Source organism: Aethalodelphis obliquidens, unplaced genomic scaffold, assembly GCF_003676395.1.
Source record: "Aethalodelphis obliquidens isolate GAN/ISIS:26980383/991018 unplaced genomic scaffold, ASM367639v1 scaffold53, whole genome shotgun sequence".
NCBI lineage: Eukaryota > Metazoa > Chordata > Mammalia > Artiodactyla > Delphinidae > Aethalodelphis > Aethalodelphis obliquidens.
In genome coordinates, this window is record NW_020837997.1 from 13,356,521 (window position 1) to 13,380,453 (window position 23,933).

Below are 23,933 nucleotides of genomic sequence, written 5' to 3' on the forward strand. Positions count from 1 at the left end.
ACTGGAAGATAGGAAATATCCAGAATGAAGCATGGACCACATGAGACAAGGTATAAGACACAGAGGATGCAGTAAGTTCTGACACACGTGTAATTGGAGCTCTGGAAGGAGGAGAGAGAGAAAGGGGCAGAAGCAATCTTGGAAGAGATAGTGATGGATAATTTCCTAAAACTGATTAAAAAAAAAAAGAACTCTAAGCCACAGATTCAAGAAGCCCTAGAACCTCAGGCAGGAAAAACATTTTAGAAATTGACAGAGAAATGACCAATGAGCACCTGAAAAGGTGCTCAATGATTAGTCATCAGGGCAAGTATAAATGAAAACCATCGTGGGAGACTGCTTCACAGCCCTTAGAGTTGGCAAAAATCTAAAAGACCGACAATACCATGTATTGGGGAGGATGTACAAACATCAGAATTTTCACACGTTACTGATGGGAGCATAGGATAGTACAACCACCCTGGAAAGTGGGTTAGCAGACTCTTATAAGGCTAAACACATACTTAACCCATGACCCAGCAATTCCACTCCTAGGAATTTACCCAAGATACATAAAAACATATTTCCACAAAAGGACTTGTACAAGATGTTCATACATCTGTATTTGTAACAGCAAAAATTGGAAGTAACCCAAATGCCTGCCAACAGGAGGATGGATAAACAAACTGCGGTAATTCATACCATGGAATACTACTGCACAAGGGAAAGAAGAACCTACTGACAGATGAAGCCACATGTGGGACTCTCAAAGGGTGAAAGAAGACAGACATTAGAGGTGTTCTCTATCTCGACTGAGGTGCTAGTGTACACAGGTGTATAGACTTGTCAAAATTCATCAAACTACATATGTAAGCTCTGTTCATTTTACTGAAAAGGAATTATACCTTAATAAAATCACTTAATTACAAAACAAACAAACATAATCTGCCAGAGGAATAAGGACCAACAATTTCATGGATCCAGTGAAAATTCTAGACCTGGTGAAAATCAACTTCAAGAATTAGAGTAAAAATGAGACTTCCCTGGTGGCCCAGTGGTTGAGAATACAATGCAGGGGATGCAGGTTTGATCCCTGGTCATGGAGCTAAGATCCCACATGCCGCGAGGCAACTAAGCCCAAGTGCCACAACTAAAGAGCCCGTGTGCCACAACTAAGACCTGATACAACCAAAAATAATTAATTAAAAAAAAAAAGAATTAGGGTAAAATAAAGACATTTTCAGACAAACAGGAAGACGGTCTCCAGATGACCTGCCTTATTAAAGGTAAAATAAAAAGATATTAGAGAAAAATGACCTCAGATAGAAGGCGGGAAATGTAAGAAGATGCAAAAAACAAAACAAAATCAAAATGTTGAGGAAGGGAAAGAACTTGATAAAATAATTCTAAAGTCCCCATGGAAAAATAAACAGGAAGTGAACAGCCCTGAAAACACACAAGAATCACAAGAGCCATTAATTCGATATTTACCTCCACCTAGTCCATCAACAGAAGATGCTCTAAGGTTCTGCCTTGAACATTGTATGATGCTATTTTAAATTATGCTATTTCGGTTACTGGGTTTCAGGGATTGGAGTCCTCAGTACTAATTCAGGAGGTCACTCATTTGAACTGTGTGATTTTTACACACAGAAAAAGAAAATAAAGTCGGTATCTGAAAAAACATGTATACTTCTCCATCTGCTGCAACTGGTCCAAGGCCAGAGTGATGGGGGACCAGGCCAGCTGTCCCTGGAGACTTCTCCTTGGTCCAGCCCTCAGTGGCCCCAGGCAGACTCCTGTGCCCTCCCCCCATCCCCAGCCAGGGGCGTCCACCCACCTCCTCCATCCCTCCTCCTAACAGCCAGAGTGACTTCTGAAAATGCACCTGAGTCTGTCCCTGCCCTACTCAGAAACCACCTGGGGCCCCTGCGGCCTCACAAACCAAGTACAAAGTCAAAGCTTGTCACTCACTTCCCTCTGCCAGGAATTCTTCCCCCACCCCCTATCCTGCCTACTATGGATTGAATATTTTGCCCCCCACCCCCCCAAAATGCATGTTGAAGCCCTGTTCGGTATCAAGAGGTGGGGCCTTTGGGAGGTGCCTAGGTCTTGAGGGTGGGGCCCTCGTGAATGGGATTGGTGCCCTCATAAGGGGCTGAAGGGACCAGACTTCTCCTTTTCCACCATCTGACTCCATTCTCTGGGTGTGGGTGCTCCCAAGGTAATGCAACGTGCCATCCTGGGCCTCCCTGTGTGGGTTCACATCTTGTGTGGGGACCTGCGTTACATCCAGGTGATTGGTACACCTGTCTGCCTGTCTCTCCCAAGGCCTGGCGGTTCCTTGGGGACTGGGTTGATGTCTTTCTCTCAGGATGTCTTTCTCAGAAATATCTTTTACCCTGGCCCCCTGGGTAAAAGTGTGACTTCTTTATCACAGTGTGACTTCTCTGCTTAAAACCATCCCAAGGTGAAATTTTAAAGAGAAACAAGACATTTCCCATCAATGGAATCACATCCTGTGTATCCTTCTGTGTCTGGCTTCTCTCACTGAGCATCGTGTTCTCAAGGTCCATCCACGTTGTAGTGAGTGTCAGTGCTTCGCTCCTTTTCACGAGTAATATTTCATCGTGTGTATGGAATAACATTTTTAAGCAAACATTTTTTAAAAGAAAAGGAAGATAAAGAAAAGCCCTCATCTTGCTGTTGTTGAAGGGTAGCCATATATTTTCCTAATCAGGAGGAAAGTGGAAAATGGGAAAAATCAGTGGTTTGTTTGACTTGGACCAAGAAATATATAGGCTGTGTGTCTTTGGCTTGTGGACAAGAGCACTGGAGTGCCAAGCTTCATGTGTACTCTGCAGGTGACGGAGTGCATTCATAGTCTCTGTTACTGGGGAGGACCACGATGTCGGGCATCATGAAGGGACTTCTGTGCCCATTTTTTACAGATGAGGAGACTGAGGCTTGAAGACGTTCGTATGTTAATAACCTTCCCGAGACCACGCAGCGGGTCGGGCCAGGGTTTGAATCTAATTCCCAAACCAGGGCTCACTGGGAGACCAGATCTAGGGGCAGTCGGGTGGGTCCCAGCACATAGCTCTGTCCCCCCTGCACCCAGAGGCAAGCTTCAGAGGGTGAGGGGCACGGTCTCTGCATCCTCCATGGCCCAGTGCCTTTGGCGAAGGGTTTAGACATACAGTGGTCCCAGGGCTGAGGGCCTCCACACACGAGGGATGGTGCCAGGACCCTCACACGGCTTCTTGCTTTGGAGAAAGACTGGGGCAGAACGCTGGGGACATCGACAACACTGGGGCAGGCCTGTGCGGCCAAAAGGGTCAGAGAAAACCCCGAGTGAGATGAAACAGCAGACTCCCAGCGTTGCGCCTCCCGTCTGGTGGTTTGTAAGTGACTCTGGGGCTCTCGAAGTCCTGGACGCTTTTCCCCAAGGACTTGAGCAGACTGTCCTGCCAGCTTACGACAGGGCTGCACGTGTGTGCCTGGGAGACCTTTGCATCATCACCTCTGCACCCCGCAGAGGACCCCCCACCAGGCCTTCTCAAGATACGTTTCTGTCCCCTTGCTCCTGGTGACGTGGGCTTGGTGTTTCCTGGCGGCCGAGCCTGCTTCCTTCCACCTGGGCGAGTCAGACGGAGTAACGGGCGCTCTCTAAGGCGGCAGGACGGGCCCGGATGCAGGACCTCTAAGATGTCTTTTGGCCTCTGTGTCTTGCCAAGATACTTGGCGTGACTGTGTCCAGATCACTCATGGCTGCGGGGCGGGGGGGAATGTGTGGCAGATAGGTACCCGAGACCTCGTTGGGCGTGGGTGGGCTGAGCCTCGTGTCCTCGTGGGCAAAGCCAAGAAGGAGACAGCAGGCCTGGGGGGCCCCAGCCCCTGCCGGAACCCTGGAGCTCCGAGCCCTGAGCAGCGGGGCTCAGGGGAAAGTGGATCAGACACACACCCTGGGCATCTAGGGAAGCCCCAACCTGCCGGGCGTGTCTCTGGCAGGCAGACTTAGAGGCCGGAGAGAGCAGACGTGCCCCCCTGCTCAGCCTGTGATGCCATCTCCACCCTCAGAGGTGTTTTCCAGCTGCACAGGAAGCAGTGACAGCAAGACACAAAAATGCCAGCGATCCCTGTGAATTCCACACATAGCTCTCATAGCTGGGAAGAGTGCCACTCCCAGCCCACTCGATAAACTGACACCCGAGCCGCCAAGGCTGCTTTCTTACCAGAAGAGAAAGAATGGGATGCCACAGAGGCTTCTGAGAAAGTTGGCTGGTTGGGCTGCGTAAAGGGAAAAGAATGTGAAAAATGCGGCTGGCGAGGTGAGCGGGGCCTTTGAGGAGCGGCTCCTGGTTCTGGTGGCCCAAGAGGCGGTGCAGCCAGGGGGCCACTGGGGACCCCTCCCTGGCCGAGGGGTCTGCCTGTGGCAGGCGGATACCCAGGCACAGTCCCGGCCCGGCTCTCAGTTCTGTGCACTGAACGTGGACCCGCAGCCCTGGGGGCTCAGTGTGAGACGAACTGCTCCCCTGGGAGCTGCGGCCGCCACTTCCAGAAGCAGCACGAGCCCATAGGCCTGGGATGAGGTGGGCTGGGAGGCCCTGGCTCTCAGAGACAGAGTGTCCCTCAAAGGCCACGTAATGTCCTGAGGAGGACAGACTAGTTCAGGGTCTGTCCCCCAGGCACTGCTGACACTGGTACCGTCCTGAGCAGCATTTCTGCCCCCACTCACTTGATGCCAGAAGCCCCCCAGTCATGACCACCACAGGTGTCCCCAGACATGGCCCCGTGTCCCCGGGGGGGGGAGGACCGCCCCCTCAGTTTCGAAGTACTGGGTCAGAACCCCTCACAGCAATGCTTCTGCCCTGAATTTTACAGTTAAAGACAATAAGGAGAATCACGGGAAACAGGAATGAGGGTTTCCTTTTTGTTGTGTGGTGTTGGTTTCAGGGCCCATCCTGAGTCAGGGCTAACGCGCTTGATCTCACCTGTGGCCTGGAGTGACCCCCCTAGGCCATGCACAGGAGGGCCTACGTCCTCTGGGGGGCCCACTTGCAATGACAAGGCATTTGTCACACCCGACCTTCACCAGCAATCTAGCAAGGGATCCTTGGGGCTGTACCCACATCTACGATGACCCCCAGTGACCTTGTACAATACCCTCCCCTAGAGTGTGGGCAGGACCCGAGGATAGGAAGGGATTTAGCTCTGGGCCGGGCCGTGTCGTGTGGCACAGGTGACAGAGAGGGGGTACCCTTGGTGGGCCTGCTCTAATCAGGGGAGTGAGTGTGAAAGGGATTCCATGCAAGGGAGACCCTGTGTTGCTGGCTTTGAAGCTGGAGATGGCCAGGTGGCAAGAAATGGGGGTGGCTGCAAGAGTGGGGGGGACCCCGCTGCTATACCTGCAAGGAACCAAATTCTGGAACAATCTGAATGAGCTCCAGATGAGGCATTTCGACTGCAGCCTGGTGAGGCCCTGAGCAGAGAGGGCAGCCACACCATGGCCCGACTGCTGACCTCCAGAACTGAGAGCTGGAAGCTGCTGGGTCTGTGATAGCTTGTTACGCAGCACGGATAGCTGATACAATGGCCAGGGGAGGCCTGAGTGGGGTCTCCTGACTGTTGGGCTGGCTTCTTCCCAGCACTCTACATGCTAGACGCTGGCCATGGGGCCAGGGACAATTCCAGCTGGCACCCACTGCTTCCGCTGAGCGTGGACAGGGCACTCATTCTCTCTGTTAACAGCCCTGAGACGCAGGTAAAGCATTAAAGCCAGAGGAGTTTCTGGCAGCTTCTCCATTAGCGGCCAACCTGCTCCCCGTGGTTCCTGCTCCCTGGGACATGAGTGCCACATGCATTTCATCCCCTGACGGCACAGGAAGTTGGCCTCAGTGAATCTCAGCTCAGAGAAAGCCTGCTGCTTCCAGGCGGTTCTGAAACCCTCCTCTATAGCCTCCTCATCCAGGCGGCTGGGGCTTGTGTGGCCGGCGAGCTGGGTGAGTCAGAGCCCCAAGAAGGTGGCCTTGCAGAGGGAGGGGGGCAGCTGGCAGCGGGAGCCTGCGTCCCTGGCCTCGTCCCCAGCCCACAGAGCTCTGCTCTCGGGAGGGGAGGGGAAGAGAGGGGAGGCAGGCGGAGGGCAGTAATTCCTTGTCCTCAGAGAGAACAGAAACAGCCTTCATTTTGCTTTAAAACTTCCGGAACCGGTAGCTTTGCAGCTCACCAAGCTTCTGAATTCCTTCCTCCCAGGGCCCGGCAGCCTGACCCCCATCCCCACCTGCCATTAAACAGGAAGGTAACAAAACAACCCCCCGCCCCAAAACACAAACCTCCAGCGAGATTCGACAGGAGTACAAACGAGACGCGGGTGAGAAAGCAGGCTCTCCCCCACCCCGGGGATAACCGCCCCCCAGTACACGGTGTTCAGAAGAAGAGGAGGCGGGCTGCTGTGCTGAAAGAGGAAAATCAATCCCAAAGCAAAACAGAAAGGCATGAGGTTTGAGAGAACAGTCTCTGGGCTTCTTTGAACAAGCTGCCCTCCTGCAGGGCCCGGGGAGCTGGCTGACCGAGGGCTGTGCCCACGTGCAGGTTGATTACCGTGCACGTCTTAACACACCTACTGTGTGCACGAGGCCTCGGACCTGCACGCCTCCAGGGGGTACCCTTGCGTCACAGTCCATGGCATGGAAGCCCCTGGAACAGGGGGTCTCCATCAGGGGCGATGTCGAGGGCATCTGTGGTTGTCACGACTGGGGGGCTCCTGGTATTGAGGGGGTGGGACCAGGGAGGCTGCTCCACACCCCACTGTGCCAGGGACGCCGCACCCCCCAGAGAATGACCCAGCTCTGACGTCAGCAGTGCCGAGGTGGAAAGACCTGCCCTAGACCCTACAGAAACGTGCACACGCCATTAGAAAGTCAGAGGGAGGGGCAGGTGCCTCGCGGTGTCCCCAGCATCCGGGATGCGGTGGCCTCCTGGCCTCGCCCCTGGCTCCAAGAGGGGTCACAGACAGAGGGGACCTGCGGAGGGCCACGGGTGCCACACTGGCATTTGGACTTTACTACGAGTGAGGAGACAAAACCTCTTTGAACCCCCCAACAACCAGGAGCCGAGCAGGCATCCCCGCACCCCCCCCCCCCCAAGCCAGGGCTGGCTCTGGGCTCCGGGATCCGGGCCTCCCTGCTGGGCCCGAGATTCTCCAGGGTCGAGGTCACCCTGGCCTGGCGTGGGGAGGGCTGGCCACGTGATGGCTTCTGTGACCTTGGGCATCATGACCTTTGGTGGGACGTGGGGGCCGCAAAAGGCCAGCTGGGTCTTTGCCAGGCAGACGCTTCCCAGCAGGAGGCTTGCCCCGCCCCCCCCCAAGACCAGCGTCTTGTGACTCCCTGTCAGCCGGTCCTTTTATGCACAGGCTAAATCGGGTCCCTTGGCAGCTATATTTAGAAAAGGCTAGAAAAAGGGGAATGAATGAGGTGCCCACAAGCGACGGAAAAACAGAGCTGCAGGGCAAACGGCCACCCTTGGCCCAAGCCGGGAGGTGGGCGGACAATGACAGAGGGTGACGGTGTGGCTAATGCGGGAGCAGAAGAAAGGGCCCTCTCTGTGCACCCGGAGGATGACTGCAGTCATGTGAGGGTGTGCAAGCCAGGCACTGGGCTGGGCCAGCACGCCAAGCGCCCGTGGAGGGTGTCACCCCCATTCTCGGCTTCCCGGCACTGAGGAAATGCTGTCACCCTGGCCCCGTGAGGGTGCAGCTTGGAGCCAAAGGGCAGGAGGCTGGGAGAGAGGGGAGGGCAGGTCCAGGCCTTCCCACCTGAGCCTGGACAAACTCCTACACATTCTGCAAAACCCCATGAAGTGTCACCCTCTCTGAGAAGCCCCTGGTCTGCTGTCCGCGCACAAGGCTGCACCAGAACCCCCTCTTGGGGTATACACAGCTCCCTAGACATTCCTTGGCATTGCATTTCCTGTGGCTGCTGTCACAAATTGCCACAAATTTGGTGGCTTAAAAACATACACATTGATTATCTCACAGTTCTGGAGGTCAGAAGTCTGACTAGGTCCTCTGGGTCAAAATCTACACGTGGGCAGGGCTGGTTCCTCCAGAGGCTCCAGGGCAGCATCGGTTCCGCCTTTTCCAGCTTCTAGAGGCGCCGAATCCCTGGCTCGCGGCCCCTCCTGCATCCTCACAGCCAGCAGTGCAGCATCTCCCGTCTCTCTCTGCCTCTGACCCTCCCGCCTCCCTTTTTTTTTTTTTTTGCAGTACTCGGGCCTCTCACTATTGTGGCCTCTCCCATTGCGGAGCACAGGCTCCGGACGCGCAGGCTTAGCGGCCATGGCTCACGGGCCCAGCCGCTCCGCAACATGTGGGATCTTCCCAGACCGGGGCACGAACCCATGTCCCCTGCATCGGCAGGCGGACTCTCAACCACTGTGCCACCAGGGAAGCCCCCGCCTCCCTCTTATAAGGACCCTGGGATGACGCTAGGCCCCCCAGGGAATCCAGGGTCATCCCCATCTCAGGTGCCTTAACTTAACCCTGCCTGCAAAGTCCCCTCTGCCATGTGAAGTGACACATCCACAGGCCCTGGGACTAGGACAGGGACATCTTTGGGGTCCGTGGCTGAAGCTGGGCACCAAAGGGCCATCTGGATGGAAGGGACTGGTGGCTGCAGTGCAGGGCATTTACCAAGGAGGCTCCTTCCAGGAACTCACTCTGTCCCCAGGGCCAATCTCTGTCCCAGGACAGGCCCCCAGGATCAGGCTGCCAGGGGCAGAGCACTGGCCGCACCTGAAGTCCGTAGTGGATGCCACTCGCGGGCATGTGCCCAGGATGGCCCACCCTGCAGAGTGGGGATGGCCTGCCCGGGGCACACGTGCTGCTGCGGACGGACCTCGGGCCCGGGTCATGGCCTCCGGCTCTTTGCTCTGGGTTCTGGGTTGACGGCCAACACCCAGGGCACTGAAGCCTCAACACCCCAGCATCAGAATGACCAGTGGTTACTGAGCAGGTTACTCCACCTCTGGTGTGGTTAGAAAGTGCCGGAACCAAACAGACCCACAGAGGCTCTCCCTAAGGGCGAGCTGTAGTTAGGGACATTTTTCACGTTTAAAAAAAAAAAAAAAGGGCCAATGGTGAGATTACTTGAACGGTTTCAGAGATGTGCCTGTGTCAGGCGCCAGACTCTAGAACAAGGGGTCTCACCGGGGCGCTCCTGCCCCCAGGGGACACGGGGGATGTCTAGAGACATCTCTGGTCTTCCCTCTGGGGGGTTCCCGGCATCGAGTGGGTGGGGTCAGGGACGCTGCTCCACACCCCGCAGCGCCCAGGACAGCCCCCCACGGAGAATGGCTGGGCTATGGGAGCAGTGCTGGGTGGATCGGGGGTCAGGGGGAGACCCCTTGACGAATGGGCTAGGAGTGTGCCTGCCTGGGAGCCTCTTTCCTGTAAAATATACACATTATTTTGGTCCCACCGGCTTCACTTGAGAAGCCCGGGTGGGCTGAGGCCACCAACGTGGCTCCCGGGCACCTCCTCTGGGCCCGGCCATGCATCCTCAGTGTCCAAACTCCCGAGGGGACCCAGGTGCCCACGAGGTGCGGACACAGGGGCTTGGGGTCAAAGCTCAGGCTGCCTGGCACTAAAACAAAGCATTAGGACATCTGGACGGAACCCCCTACTCGGGTGCTGACCCTTGTGTGTCTTGGCTGGAAGCTTGACCTTCAAACGCAGCACCCGGGGGGGTGGGGCAGAGAAGCAGCAGTCTTGGTCTGGGATGCAAATTTCGGCCCCAACGGAGGTGTTGCTGGGCTGTGTTCTCATCTGGGGACACAGCTGGGGAGCACCGCGGAACCTTCCAGAGAGGGCCAATCACAGCTACCCCATTGACAGCCCAGCATCCAAGGAGCCCCAGTGAGCAGGAGGGAGGGAAGGAGGGATCTCGGGGCCCAGGTACCTACAGGAGGCAGCAGGGGTGCAGGGACCAGCACTGGGTCTGTAGAACGCGCCTGGCGAGACAGAGTTAATCTCGGCTTCCCGGCGGTCTCTGCCCCAAGACGAGGTTTCGATGACCTGCTTGGAATTTCTAACAATGAGATGAAGTGTCTGGTTCTGTTCACATTGACATCCCGTTTCTCGCCTGTCCAAATTCCATGACGCCTTTTCTCGTTAATGCAGAAATGCGGCCAAGTGCAGGGCTGCCCAGGAAGCGCTGAGGTCTCCTGCGGCTCTCGCTGGAAAGGGGAACCATGGCTGCCTTGGGGCTGGGTGCCCAGCTCTCAGGGTCTCTGCAGGACTTGGGAGAGGTGGCTTGGGCCGCACTGCACACAGGAAGTGGAGAAGGTGCACAGAAGGCACGGACGTGACCTCATGGGATCCTCAGGGACTGGTGCAGGGCAGCCGGTGGGTGTGTTCTCAGAGAAGGCCAGGCAGAGCTGCTCGGACTTCTGCCCTCGCCCCTAGAGACCCTCCTTGCTGGCCTGATGAGGCAGGCGACTGTGTTTAAGAAGTGCACGTGGGGGGCTTCCCCGGTGGCTCAGTGGTTGGGAAGCCGCCTGCCAATGCAGGGGACATGGGTTCAAGCCCTGGTCCGGGAAGATCCCACATGCCGTGGAGCAACAAGGCGCGAGTGCCACAACTACTGAGCCTGTGCTCTAGAGCCCGCAAGCCACAACTACTGAGACCGCATGCCACAACTACTGAAGCCTGTGCCCCCAGAGCCTGTGTTCCGCAACAGGAGAAGGAACCACAGTGAGAGGCCCACGCACCACAGCGAAGTGTAGCCCCCACTCGCCGCAACTAGAGAAAGCCCGTGCGCAGCAATGAGGACCCAACGCAGCCATAAATAAATAAATCAATAAATCTATTTAAAAAGAAAAAAAAAGTGCACGTGGGGACTTCCCTGGTGGTCCAGCGGGTAAGACTCTGCCCTCCCAAGGCCAGGGGCCCAGGTTCAATCCCTGGTCGGGGAACTAGATCCTGAATGCCGCAAGTGGGAGTCCACATGCTGCAACTAAAGGGTCCTGCATGCCGCAACGAGGATCCCACATGCTGCAACTAAGAGCTGGCATAGCCAAATAAATAAATAAAAATAAATCTTAAAAAAAAAAGTGCATGTGGCCCGGAGCGGTGGGTGACCCCTAGGAGCTGCCGACAGTCCTGCAGCTGCCGGCCACAAATTCTGCCAACACCCCGAAGGACCCTGGAGCAGATTTTCCCCCAGTCAAGCCTCTGGGTAAGAATGAAGCCCAGTTGGCACCTGGATGGTGGCCTGGTGGGATCCTGAGCAGAGGACCCCGTTAGGCTGTGCCTGGACCCCTGACTCACTGTGAGATGATAAGTGGGTGGAGCTTGGGGGTATTTGTCATGCAGCATTGCTAACTAATACAGCAGAGAAGCACAACCTGCAGAGAGGACCCAGGTCCGGAGGAGATGGAAGGGGATGTGGCCTGATGTGGCCTGTCGACGTTCCCTCATTTTTTCCTACGATGTCATGTCAGTTGGGCCTGCCACTCCTAAATTAATCTATGTGACTGTAAAAATAATACAAATAGAAAATACAAAACTAACATAAAAAAAATAATAACATCTCCCTCCTGACCCCAAAGCCTTTGACTGAAATGACTGCCCTAGGAAGGTACCGCTGTGTGTCCTGCTTTGAGAAGCCAGCCCCAGGCCGTGGCCAACTGTGACTCCCACGGTTGTGGCGGGGAAGGAACCACACCAGTGAAGGGAGAAGTTTGCTGATCCATCAATTCCAAGCCAAAGAGCCATGTTGAAAGAAAACCGTTCGTCACTCCTTGCTGCCTTTTAAAACAAATCACCTGGAACCCTGCTGCGAAAGTCCAGGATTTTCCACCTGGGAAATCACAGCCCTGCCTCCTCCCTTGCTGTCTGTCCCACCAGCACTCCCTGCAGATGTGCCCGGCGGGTCTCACTTGCACCCAGATGGGTACCGCACCAGGCACGGCGGGGATGGGGGCTCTGTCATGCCAAGCACCTGCTGGGACCGAGCCCGGCAGGACTAGAATTCTGTTCCTGTGTTTCACCGCTCACGCCTGCCCTGCGGAACATTTCCCAACGTCTGTCCCCGTTACCCCGGCGTAGCCACGAGATGCTGGGGACACGGGAAAGAAAACAAATCGCTGTGATTCAGCAGCTCTGACGGCCCACCCCCGACCCCTCAGCATGCTCTGTGCTTCCTCCTCTTTTCCCTGTTGACAGCTTTGCTGAGACAGAAAGTCAGAAAACAAACAGTTCACCACTGAAAGTGTTCACTCACTCAATGGTTTTCTGGTATATTACATTATTAAATTTTAAAGATTGTAAAAATATATATGTGTGACATAACATTTGCTATTTTAACCATTTTTAAGTGTACAATTCAGTGGCATTTAGTGCATTCACGTTACTGTGCAACCATCACCTCTTTCTGATTCCAGAACATTCCATCACCCCAAAAAGAAGCCCCATCCCCATCAGCAGGTACTCCCACCCCCTCCCCAGCCCCTGACAACCACTAACCACCAACTCTGTGTGTCTGTGGATCTGCCTGTTCTGGACATTTCCAATCAATGGAATCACACACTGTGTATCCTGTGTCTGGCTTCTCTCACTGAGCATCGTGTTCTCAGGGTCCGTCCACGTGGTAGTGAGTGTCAGGGCTGCACCCCCCCCTTTTCGTGACTGAGTGATGCTCCCGTGTGGGGAGGGACACGGTGGGTGTATCCATCATCTACTGATGGACAGTGGGGTTGTGTCCACCTTCGGCTGCTGTGAATCGTGCTGCTGTGCACATTTCTGTACAAATATCTGAGCTTGTAGCTTTTCACTGAACTCCCACTTCTAGCCCTATTCTGACTCTCAGGGAAAGTGGCGATGGCCCCCGAGGGCTCTGAGGGGTCTTATCCAGGTGGGCAAGGGGCCATGCAGCCTGGGAGACTATGTGATGGTTAATTTTACATATCAGCTTGGCTGGGCCATAGGATGCCCAGATATGTGTGGAGACTTCTTTACCATTTTCTCATTGCATTATACGGCCAAGAAAATTCTGATAATTCTAGTCTCTGTTCAGCAGGAAACTGGTCAAATGACTTTTCTTTTTTTTTTTAAACTAAATTTGTTTATTTAATTATTTATTTTTTGGCTACACGCGGGCTTTCTCTACTTGCAGCAAGCGGGGGCTACTCTTCGTTGAGGTGTGTGGGCTTCTTGTTGCAGTGGCTTCTCTTGTTGTGGAGCACGGGATCTAGGCACGCAGGCTTCAGTAGTTGCGGCACGTGGGCTCAGTAGTTGTGGCGCACGGGCTTAGTTGCTCCGCGGCATGTGGGATCTTCTGGGACAAGGGCTCGAACCCACGTTTCGTGCATTGGCAGGCGGATTCTTAACCACTGCGCCACCAGGGAAGTGCCATCTTTTTGTCTCTAAGAGAAAAGTTGGCAAAATCACCACTGCTCAAATTCTCCCAAACCCAATAATTGAACTGTGCTGAGTTTATCTTTGAATTAAAGAATTCAACCAAGCAGAATTCCATTTCCTCAGAACACATCACCAATACAAACCTGGTGGGTGGGTGGATGGGAGGGAACTTGGGCTTGCGGTCAATAGACCTGGTGCCAAGTTGTGACTTTGTCATTAACAAATTTAAAAAGGAAAAAAGACTGGGACTTCCTTGGTGGTCCAGTGGTTAAGAATCCGTCTTCAGGGCTTCCCTGGTGGCGCAGTGGTTGAGCCCGTGAGCCACAACTACTGAGCCTGTGAGCCACAGCTACTGAAGCCTGCGTGCCTAGAGCCCATGCTCTGCAACAAGAGAAGCCCGCTGGCCGCAACTAGAGAAAAACCCTCACGCAGCAATGAAGACCCAATGCAGCCAAAAATAAATAAATAAATAAAATAAATGAAATTAAAAAAAAAAAAAGCGTCTTCCAATGCAGGGGACACTGGTTCAATCCCTGGTCAGGGAACTAAGATCCCACATGTCGCGGGGCAACTAAGCCTGCATGCCACAACTACCGAGCCCACTCGCCACAATTAGATTGAAGCCTGTGAGGCACAACGAAAGATCCTGAGTGCCGCAACTAAGACCCGATGCAGCCAATAAATAAATATTTAAGTAAATAAAATAAAATAAAAAATAGAACCTGGTCTTTAAAAAAAAAGTAAAAAGGGGCTTCCCTGGTGGCGCAGTGGTTGAGAGTCCACCTGCCGATGCAGGGGACAAGGGTTCGTGCCCCGGTCTGGGAAGATCCCACATGCCGCAGAGCGGCTGGGCCCGTGAGCCATGGCCGCTGGGCCTGCGCATCCGGAGCCTGTGCTCCGCAACGGGAGAGGCCACAGCGGTGAGAGGCCCGCATACCGCAAAAAAAAAAAAAAAAGTAAAAAGACTATGGGATGGTTAATTTTACGTGTCAATTTGGCTGGGCCACGAGATGCCCAGATATGTCTGTGGCCAGTTGTTCTTTTGGATACTTCTGTGAGGGTGTTTCTGGATGAGACTGCGGGGCATGTGGAGGTGGAGGGCCTCTCCTGAGAGGAAGGGAATTCTCCAGTGACTGCCTTTGGCGTCGGCTCTTGGGTCTCCACCCTGCAGCCTCCATAATCAATTCCTTAAAATAACTCTCTCTGTGTACACACATCCTGTTGGTTCTGTTTCTCTGGAGAACCCTGACTAATACGGACTGCCAGGTGCCTTGTGGGTGGAGAGAAAGGAGCTGGAACCCTGGTCCCATGGTCCACCAGCCCGGGGCCTTGCTGAGTCTCTCTGCAGCTAAGCCTCAGTTTCCTCACCTATAAAATGGGGATGAGAAAACCCGCTCCCCACGGCTTCTACCAGGACAAAATGAGACCAAGCAGCCGGGTCTGGCTCACAGGAGGCACCTGACAGACACCAGCCGGGCTGCTGAGTGGGGTCTGCAGCGGGGGATGAGGAAGTGGTGGTGGGGCGGTCAGCAGTGGGCCGGCCAGGTGCCTGGGAGTGGGCCGGGGCCCGGGTGGAGCCGGCCGAAGTCATGGGCTGGAGCTTTGTGTCCTCCCCGCTGGCAGGTGCTGTAGTGCGTGGGCCTAACCCTGCAGCACGAGGCTACGCGGCCGCGGCCCCAGCCGCTCTCCTGACACCTGAGCCTGGCGGAGGGTAGCTCTGCTGTGATCCCTGTACACGTGTGTGTCCCCGGGGACCAGAAGCAACTGAGCACTGGCCTCCCTATCAGGAAAAGGGGCTGCGGACCTGTGGTCCAACTGATGGAGAGCGTGAAAAGACCAAGATGAGGGTATCTGGTGACCACTGGGGAGTACCTGCGTTTCAAGTCATCATGTTTGTCACCACCGTTCTCGCCAGCCGGGCTGGGGTGAGGATGGCAAGGCATCCGCCCCAGGCACAGAATCTAAGGGGCACCGAAAAGTCGGTCACCGTGATCACATACTTTCATGCAATATTTTTTTTAAGAAGTCAAAATGAATGCAAAATATCCATGATGAATCACATGTCAAGGTTTTCATTAGGGACAGGATCTGATGGGGCTGGGGTTAGGGCAAAGCAATCCCCTCTTATTATTATTATTTTTTTGATGGTACGCGGGCCTCTCACTGTTGTGGCCTCTCCCGTTGCGGAGCACAGGCTCCGGACGTGCAGGCTCAGCGGCCGTGGCTCACGGGCCCAGCCGCTCTGCGGCATGTGGGATCTTCCCGGACCGGGGCACGAACCCGTGTCCCCTGCATCGGCAGGCGGACTCTCAACCACTGCGCCACCAGGGAAGCCCAGCAATCCCCTCTTTAACTGAAATTCTAATCTTCGGAGTTCCCTGGCAGTCCAGTGGTTAGGACTCTGAGCTTCCACTGCAGAGGGCGAGGGTTTGATCCCTGGTCGGTGAGCCAAGATCCCACAAACCGTGTGGCACGGCCAAAAAAATAAAATTTTTAAAATCTTGACCATGGATTTTTTGGGGGGCATTTATTTTGATTTTTAGGACATATTGCTATGTTAAGATACAGCATAGCGATGACTGCATTTTTCAATGCCCCCTTAAGTTCTGCGCTGGGGGCGGGTGCCCGGCTTTCCTCACCCTGGGCCGGCTCTGCCTGGGCCGCTTGCAGGCTGCACAAAGCAGAGAGGTGTGGCATCCTCAGGGGCAAAAGGGCCCGAGGAGTGCAGGCAGGAGGGAGGTGAGCCTCCACGTGTGAGCTCTACAGTTAACGAGGAGCCCTGCGTGGGCCAGGCCTGCGTCAGCGTCAGTAGTCCTCCTTAGGCCCCCTGGGAGTTCTCATCTCCATCTCGCAGGTATGGGACGTGAAATGAGCGCTCCAAGCCACACCCTGGGCTGCGGCAGGGACCCGGGTCCCAGGGACTCAGCCGGGCCGCCACCCCGATCAGCGGCCACCGCTCAAAGCCCTTTGGGACTCAGGGAGTGAGCACCCCGTGCCTGGAAGCATGAAAGCCTGGGCTGAGGGTGCTGGCGGGGGTGGTTGCTGGAGACTCTGACCCTGCTCATGCGTGGCTGACACGGGGGCTCGGGGCCGAAGGGGGGCATTAGCTCTGCTCACGGAGCCGCGTGGGGGCTGCAGATGAAAGCCCGTCTCCTCTACCGGGGCCGCTGCTGGGGGTGGGGGGGCCCAGGGCGGCACTGGCCAAACCAGAGGCCTTGAGGGGAAGCCCCGAAGGAAGATCCTAGAGGGAGGGAGAGCACACAGTCCCTCAGAGACGGGGAGGGAGCCCCAGCGCCCTCTGGCTTCTCTGTGGCCCAGGGCGCTGCCATCCCAGTGCCATGGGCACTGGGTACCCTCTGGGACCTCCCGGCTGCAAAGGGCACACAGAGCCAGGAGGGCTGTGGGCTAAAGTGTGTCCCCAAAGACACATAGTCCTAAGTCCTGATACCTGGGGCCTCATTTGGAAATAGGGTCACTGCAGATGTAATTAGTTAAGATGAGATTGTACTGGGGTGGGGTGGGGCCCTAAACGCAGTGACTGGTGTCTGCACGAGAACGGGACATGCGCACACACGGGGGAGGCCATGTGAAGAGGAGGCAGCGGCTGGGGGGATGCAGCCACAAGCCAAGGCCTCCAGGGATGCTGGAAACCACCAGAGGCCAGAAGAGGCAGGGAGGACCCTCCCCGGAGCCTGTAGAGGGAGCGGGGGGCGTCTGCCGCACCTGGATCTCGGACTTCCGGCCTCCGGAACCGCGTGAGGACGCGTTTCTGTGGTTGCAAGCCCCCCAGTCGGTGGTACTTTGTGATGGCGGCCCCAGCGAGCGACTTCAGGGGATTCTGTCTCAGCCTCTGCTCTAGGCACCTCCACCCCGGACCCCCAAACCTCACAGCCGATCAAGCCCCGTGTCCTCGGGCCTCACACCCCACCCCCCTCCAGCTGTATGAAGCAGGCGTTCAGAGAGGCTCAGGGACGAAGCAGTGAAGCCGGGGGTCCAGAGCGAAGCGCCCCCCGCCTCAATGCAGCCCTCCCTCCATATTCTCAGCTAGCCCCACGAAGGATCCCAAGAGAATCCCATTTCAGCCATACTCCCAACAACGTCCAGTCACCGAGAAAGGCGTCCCGATGCCCTTTCCTTCCCAGAGCGGTCACGGAACCCGCGGAAATTAAACCACACGCGCTCAGACGAGCAGTGGGGCTGAGGAGAAGGTGGAAAGCGCCTGGCCTGAGAACGCGACCTGCTGAAACCTGCGGGATGCGGGCGCTGGGGGCAGGGAGTGACAGCTGCAGAGGGCGCATCGGGGAAGGTCCCAGATCCACGACCCGACTTGACACCTGAAGGAACGAGGACAGGAAGGGCAAGCGAAACCCAAAGCCCACAGGAGGAAGGAAATGACAGAGCCGGAGATAAATGAAACAGACCAGAGAAACCAGAGGGCGGCCTGAGAAACTGAAACTGGTCCTTTGAGAAGAGGGGCGATCCTGGCCTTTAGCCAGACTGATGGGGAGAAAAAGGGGGAAGACGCCGGGGGGCCAGAGCCAGGCGTGACCACTGAGCTCCTGGAAGTGGGAAGGGCTGTAGGAGGGTGCTGGGGACCAAGGTTGCCAGCGGATTAGGTAATCTACACGAAATGGACCACTTCCTGGAAAGGCGCACATTTCCAACCTGCTGGACGGCCCCCTTCGCGAACGGCCGGCACCACGCTTGGGAAGTCACAGAGTGTTATTTCCTCTGCAGGGAGATGAAAGGAACCCGCCCAGACATGGCAGAGCCTCTCAGAGGTGGACCTGGGATTTGAACTCGGGTTTCCTGGCTGGGAGCCCGGAGCTCGTTTCACGGTGACACAATTCCCAGTGTGTCATGTGCGCACGAAACACTCTGGCTTGTTTGTTCCTTTGCTCGAAAACAAGGGATTCCAAGCTCGTGAAGTAAGAGAAAATGCTACATACCTTTTTCAGTTTTTCCAAGAAGCAGCACTGTTTGACCCTGTTTAGAGAGAGAGAGAGGAAAAAAAAAAAAATCACGGTTAAATATTTTTAACGTAATTAGCTCCAGCTTTTCTCAGAGAGATACTTGGCTGTCACTGAAAATGTGGCATTTGGTTTGGAACCGGCCGTGTCCTCCAGAGAAGGAACGGGGGTGCCTCTGGAGATTTCACTCTATTCTTTACACTGATCCATTCAGGAGAGACAACTGTGTTTCTCTGGGGAGGGGGGAGTTGAGTTTTTGTCTGGAACTTGTATTATTCCATCTCAGGACACGGGGACCCCAAGCCTTGAAATGGAACCGAGCCTTGATGTGTCACGCTTGGGGTTTTTCCACGTCTGGTTTTCGGTTTTGATGGAAGCCACTTGCCGGGGCCAAAAAGGGAGAGGTGGAAAAAGCGATCTCGGGGCAAAGCAATTAACCCCGGGTGGAAGAGGTGACAGGTATACGGGGCCAGGAAGGCGAGGGATCTGAGGCTGGCCGCCTGGGGCCAGGAGGTCACCGGGAAAGTATGGAAGTCCCCGTGATCGGACCCCGGGGGCGGGGTGGGCTCTGGTACTTTGGAGCCGCTGGCCTTCCGGGGGATGGGACCCACTGCTCCAAGCGGAACCCTGGACGGAGTCCAGTCTCTTTCTGATGATTGATGCACACAGCAATGAGGGGCCCTGGGGCCGCCACGTCCAGCTGTCAGGGTGACCCTGAGGCTGGACGCCAGCCTCCACCCCACTCTCCACACTGCAGCGCCTGGGGAGGCACCCACCAAGGCCAGGAGGGAGAGGTGAGCGGTAACGCCGTCCCCTCCAGGCGGCCAGCACCAGCCTCCCGTTTGTGGCTACGGAGGCCTGTCCTCTGCTGCGGGGCTACGCGTCCTGCTCGGCCAGAAGGATGCCTCAGCCTCTGCTCCGGGGGCAGGGACCCCCGGCAGCTGCCGGGCCACTGACCACAGTTCACAAGCCAGCAGCTTGACCACCCTCGAGTTCTAGGCAGGCCCTTGCTCGGGGCCCATTCCACCGTGGGCTTGCTGTGGGGAGGTCAACAGAAGCCCCTGCCCAGTGCAGGCCAGGCTTCCTGAGCTGCGGAGCCTGCCTCGGGCGAGGCTGTTTCCCTCCAGGTCCCCTTCGGTCTCGGAGAGCTGGCCCCTCTTCCTTCATAAACATTAGCTCTTTCCACAAACCTACAGGGGTTTTTTCCACCTACACAAAGGGACATGCTGCTGCCGCCACTCCAGGGCCAGCGCCGAGGGCCACAGAGCCTTTCTCAGTGGCCCTGGGCCCCAGGGGGCTGGCATCAGAGACCACGGGGTGGGGCGGGGGGGAGACCCAGCCGAGTCTCAGCCACAGGAAGGAGCTGGCTGGGGCAGTTTCGCTATTTCTTTTGGCCACACCGTGTGGCACGCGGGATCTTAGTTCCCTGACGAGGGATCGAACCTTCACCCCCTGCCGTGGAAGCTCGGAGTCCTAACCACTGGGCCTCCAGGGAAGTCCCTGGGGCAGCTTTCTCTAAAGCAGGGCTTCTGCCCCCCGGCACTGTTGACGTCGGGGCGTCCTGGGCACCGTGGGGTGTGAAGCAGTGTCCCTGACCCCCACCCCCTCGACGCCAGCAGCCCCCCTGTCCTGATAGCCACAGATGTCCCCAGACAGGGCCCAGTGTCCTCTGGAGGCAGAGTCACCCCCAGGTGAGACCCCTGTCTTAAGGAAGTGCTGGGTGAGACACACAGACACAGAGTAAGGCATCTGGCAGGGGGCGCTCCTGCCCCGGTCCCTTGAGGCGGGGGAACCCCAGCTTCTGCTAAAGGTCAACACTGGGCTCCCGGGGCTTGGAGGGGGAGACACACCTTTGCTGGGCTGAGTGTGCTGGGGCACCGGGGTGTCGGGGCGCAAAGGCGGCACCTCAGCACCAGCCCATGCTCCCGGCGAGGGCTGGGCCCGCCTGCTGTGTGGACGCCCGCAGGCCTGCGTGGGAACGGGCCACGGGAGGTGTTCTGTAGGGTCAAGCCTCGATACCTTCGGATTCTGTACTTGGGAATTCACCTACTGGCTAGATTGTAACCCCCAGATTGACACTTGGGGGTGGGTGTGTGCAGTCATGAGAGGACACAGGCAGAGCAGTGAAACATTCGAGTCACCGACAACCATCTTCCCAGCTGAAGTGGAACCGGGTGGTAACCAGGGTCCTTTTCACCATTTAGGGCTACGTTTTGGGCATTTTGGGGATTTTGGCGGGTGATTCTGCCTCTAAAATGGCCCCCCGGTGTAGAGCTGAAGTGCTTGCTGGCCGGTGTCCCACGTGCAGGAGGGCGGTGTCGTGCTCACGGGGACAGTGCGTGTGTTAGATGAGCTTTGTTCAGGCCAGGGTTACAGCCCCGCCGTGAATGAATCAACAACTGCTATCAGACGAGGCGCCTTTAAACAGAAACGCACATCACACGAGTGTGCGTGGGAATCGGGCGTGACAATGGGGTGACGGAGGCCCACGGGATCCTGGCCCTGTGTGTCCCCAGGAGCGGTGGTGCGGTGTTCACTAATTCAGTGTTTGCGGTGACTTTATGGCCCAGAACCGCTGCCAATGACAAGAATCAACTGTATACATATTTTCTCTTCTTTATGACCATGAAAGGAACACAACTGCATTTTCCCAAATCTAGAAATCACGTGAAATAACAAAAAATCATCCATAATCCCACCGCCTGGATTTTTCACGGCATATACACATACCTGTCCGTTTTTACAAATTCAGATCCTACGTGCCATTTGATCACCTGCCTTTACAATTTTTCTTAATTTGCTTACTGTCTATCACATTGTGAGGGGAACCACTCTTTTCCCACGCCGTCACAAATTCTTCTGATTTGGGAATGATTTTAGATGGACAGAAAAGTGACAAAAACAGCACAGAGAGTTTGCACGTGCCCTCAGCCAGCTCCTCTTAAGGTCGGCATCTCATCAAAATGAAGAAATGGACCCAGGCGCCTTACTCTGAATTCAACTCCAGGCTTTATCTGGGTTTCACCATTACTCCACCCCACCAAACAATGTCTGTTCTGTTCCGGGGTCCCGTCCAGGATACTAACGCTGCATTTACCAACAGGACCTTTGTGGATGTACCAAAATTTATGATTAGTAGTAGTACTAGGTATATCTATTCTTGCCCATTATTGGATGTTTGGGTTGTTTCTGATTCTTTCCTCTTCTTAAATCATTGTACCATGAGAATCAGTGCACATGAGGCAAATATCAAAGCACAGGGAATTCTGTGTGTGCCTCTCTCTTTTTTTTTCCTGAGGACGAATTCTTTTTTTTTTTTTTTTTTTTTTTTTTTGGTGCGCGGGCCTCTCTCCCTTTCGTGGCCTCTCCCGTTGTGGAGCACAGACTCCGGACGCGCAGGCTCAGCGGCCATGGCTCACGGGCCCAGCCGCTCCACGGCATGTGGGATCTTCCCGGACCGGGGCACGAACCCGTGTCCCCTACATTGGCAGGTGGACTCTCAACCACTGCGTCACCAGGGAAGCCCCTGAGGATGAATTCTTATGTGTAAACCCTGAGTTTAAAGGTAGAGAGGACTTGATCCGCCTTCCAACTTGACCTTCAAAAAGATTGCAGGGCTTCCCTGGTGGCACAGTGGTTGACAGTAGGACATGTAGGACATGCCTACAGAAGAGTGTACAGTTTGCTCACGTACAGACCATGCATTTAAAAAGTGTGTGCACCCGAGTCACCATGACCTGCATCAAGACGTAGAACATTTCCAAGACCCCCGAAGGCATCCCAGGGCCTCCTCCTGCAGTGAATCACTATTCCGATGGAATGATTTATTTTTATTATCATCATTTTCATGATCATGGTCATCCTGACTTTCACTCGTGAGGATGGGAAAGAGGGTACAGATTCCGACTGCAGGATGAGCTGTTTAGGTGAGAAGAACTTCCTAGAAGATTTTAGAATGTTCTAGAAGATAGCCAGCCAGCATCTGCTCAGAGGGGGTGAGGAGTCGGTCTTTCTGGCCCAGCTGAGGTGCAGGGAGGGGATTTTGAGCGAGCTCCGGCCCTGGCTCGGGGAGTTGGTCTGGACGTCAGCCCACTGCCTCTCTGAACCCTGATGCCCTGTCTGTAACATAAGGACCCACGGCATCGCTCTCGGGGTCATGGTGATGACGAAATGAGACAAAGACGGTGCCCAGCACTGCAGGAGGTGCGAACTAAGGCAACGATGATAAAAATAACCCGACGGATATGACACGTGATACACGGGCACACCTCGTTTTATCGCGCTTCACGGATATCGCGTTCTTTACAAATTGCAGGTTTGGGGCAACACGTTCCCGCAAGGAATAAAGAGTGTGCTGAGTCCAAAGAAACGGGTTTGGAGATGGAAGAATCTCCTCCTGGTGAGGATGCTGCGGAGACTGTTGAAATGACAACAAAGGACTGAGGACAGGACATAGACTTAGCTGACAAAGGGTTTGAGGGCATTGACTCCAACTGTGAAGGACGTTCTCCTGCGGGTAAAATGCCATCAAACCGTATCGGACGCTACGGGGAAACCGTTCGTGAGAGGAAGAGGCCACCGATTCGGCAGACTTCATTCTTACCTTATTTTAAGAAATGGCCACGGCCGCCCCATCCACAGCATGGGGGCAGGACCTGCCACCAGCAAAAAGGTTATGACTCGCTGAAGGCTCAGATGATGGTTAGCGGGGTTTTTTTTTAGCAATAAAATATTTCTTTAATGATATTTTTTTATTTTTAAATTTTTTGGCCGCATCACACGGCAGGTGGGATCTTAGTTCCCCGACCAGGGATGGAACCTGGCCCCCTGCACTGAAAGCACGGAGTCTTAACCACTGGACCGCCAGGGAAGTCCCCAAAGTATTTTTTAACTGAACGAAACCCGAATTATTAGATGTAGCAGCTGTGGCTCCAGGATCAAGGGCTGAGTGGCCTGGGTCGAGTGGAAAGGCCTTGGGTCCTGGGCTGACACGGGTACAGCTGAGGAGGCCTGGATCCCTAGGTCCCTTCTGATTTTATCCTCATTTCCTGGAGGGCGGAGCCTGGGTGGGGGGATGGGGCTGGGCTGGGGTCATCACACTCGCTGAGTGTTTACTATGGGTCAGAAGTTGAATTTCCCTTCTTTCTCCTGAGAAAGGTGTTAACGGCTGCTTTGCAGACCCGCCTGGCAGGGTCCCTGGTGCTTCTGGAGATGCATGCAGCTCCATGGCTCACCCATGAGACAGAGGGAGGAAAATTCCAGAACCTCTGACTCTGTGCTTTTTCATTAGCAAGGCCCTGCTTTACATGCAGGACACGGGGGAGGTCTTCACGTGCGTGTGTGTGTGTGTGTGTGTGTGTGTGTGTGTGTGTGTAGTTGGGGGAGTGGGTCACTAGGGCAGGGGTCTCTCCTAGGGTAGTTCTGCCCCCAGGGGACACTGGGCGGTACCTGGGGACATCTGTGGTTGGTACTCTGGGGGGCTCCTGGCATCGAGTGGATGGGGGCAGGGATGCTGCTCCACACCCCGCAGTGCCCAGGACGGCCCCCCCAGAGGATGCCCGGCT

The 23,933-nt window shown here is 55.4% G+C and overlaps 1 protein-coding gene across 1 annotated transcript in view; it reads right to left on the reverse strand.

Moving 5' to 3' along the window:
- Nucleotides 1-23,933, reverse strand: part of GNG7 (G protein subunit gamma 7) — a 154,524-nt gene that overhangs the window by 16,565 nt on the left and 114,026 nt on the right. Inside the window, exon 3 of the mRNA XM_027086008.1 lies at nucleotides 18,349-18,385. The gene's annotated coding sequence lies outside the window, so the exon portion shown is untranslated. The remainder of the gene's footprint in view (nucleotides 1-18,348; nucleotides 18,386-23,933) is intronic.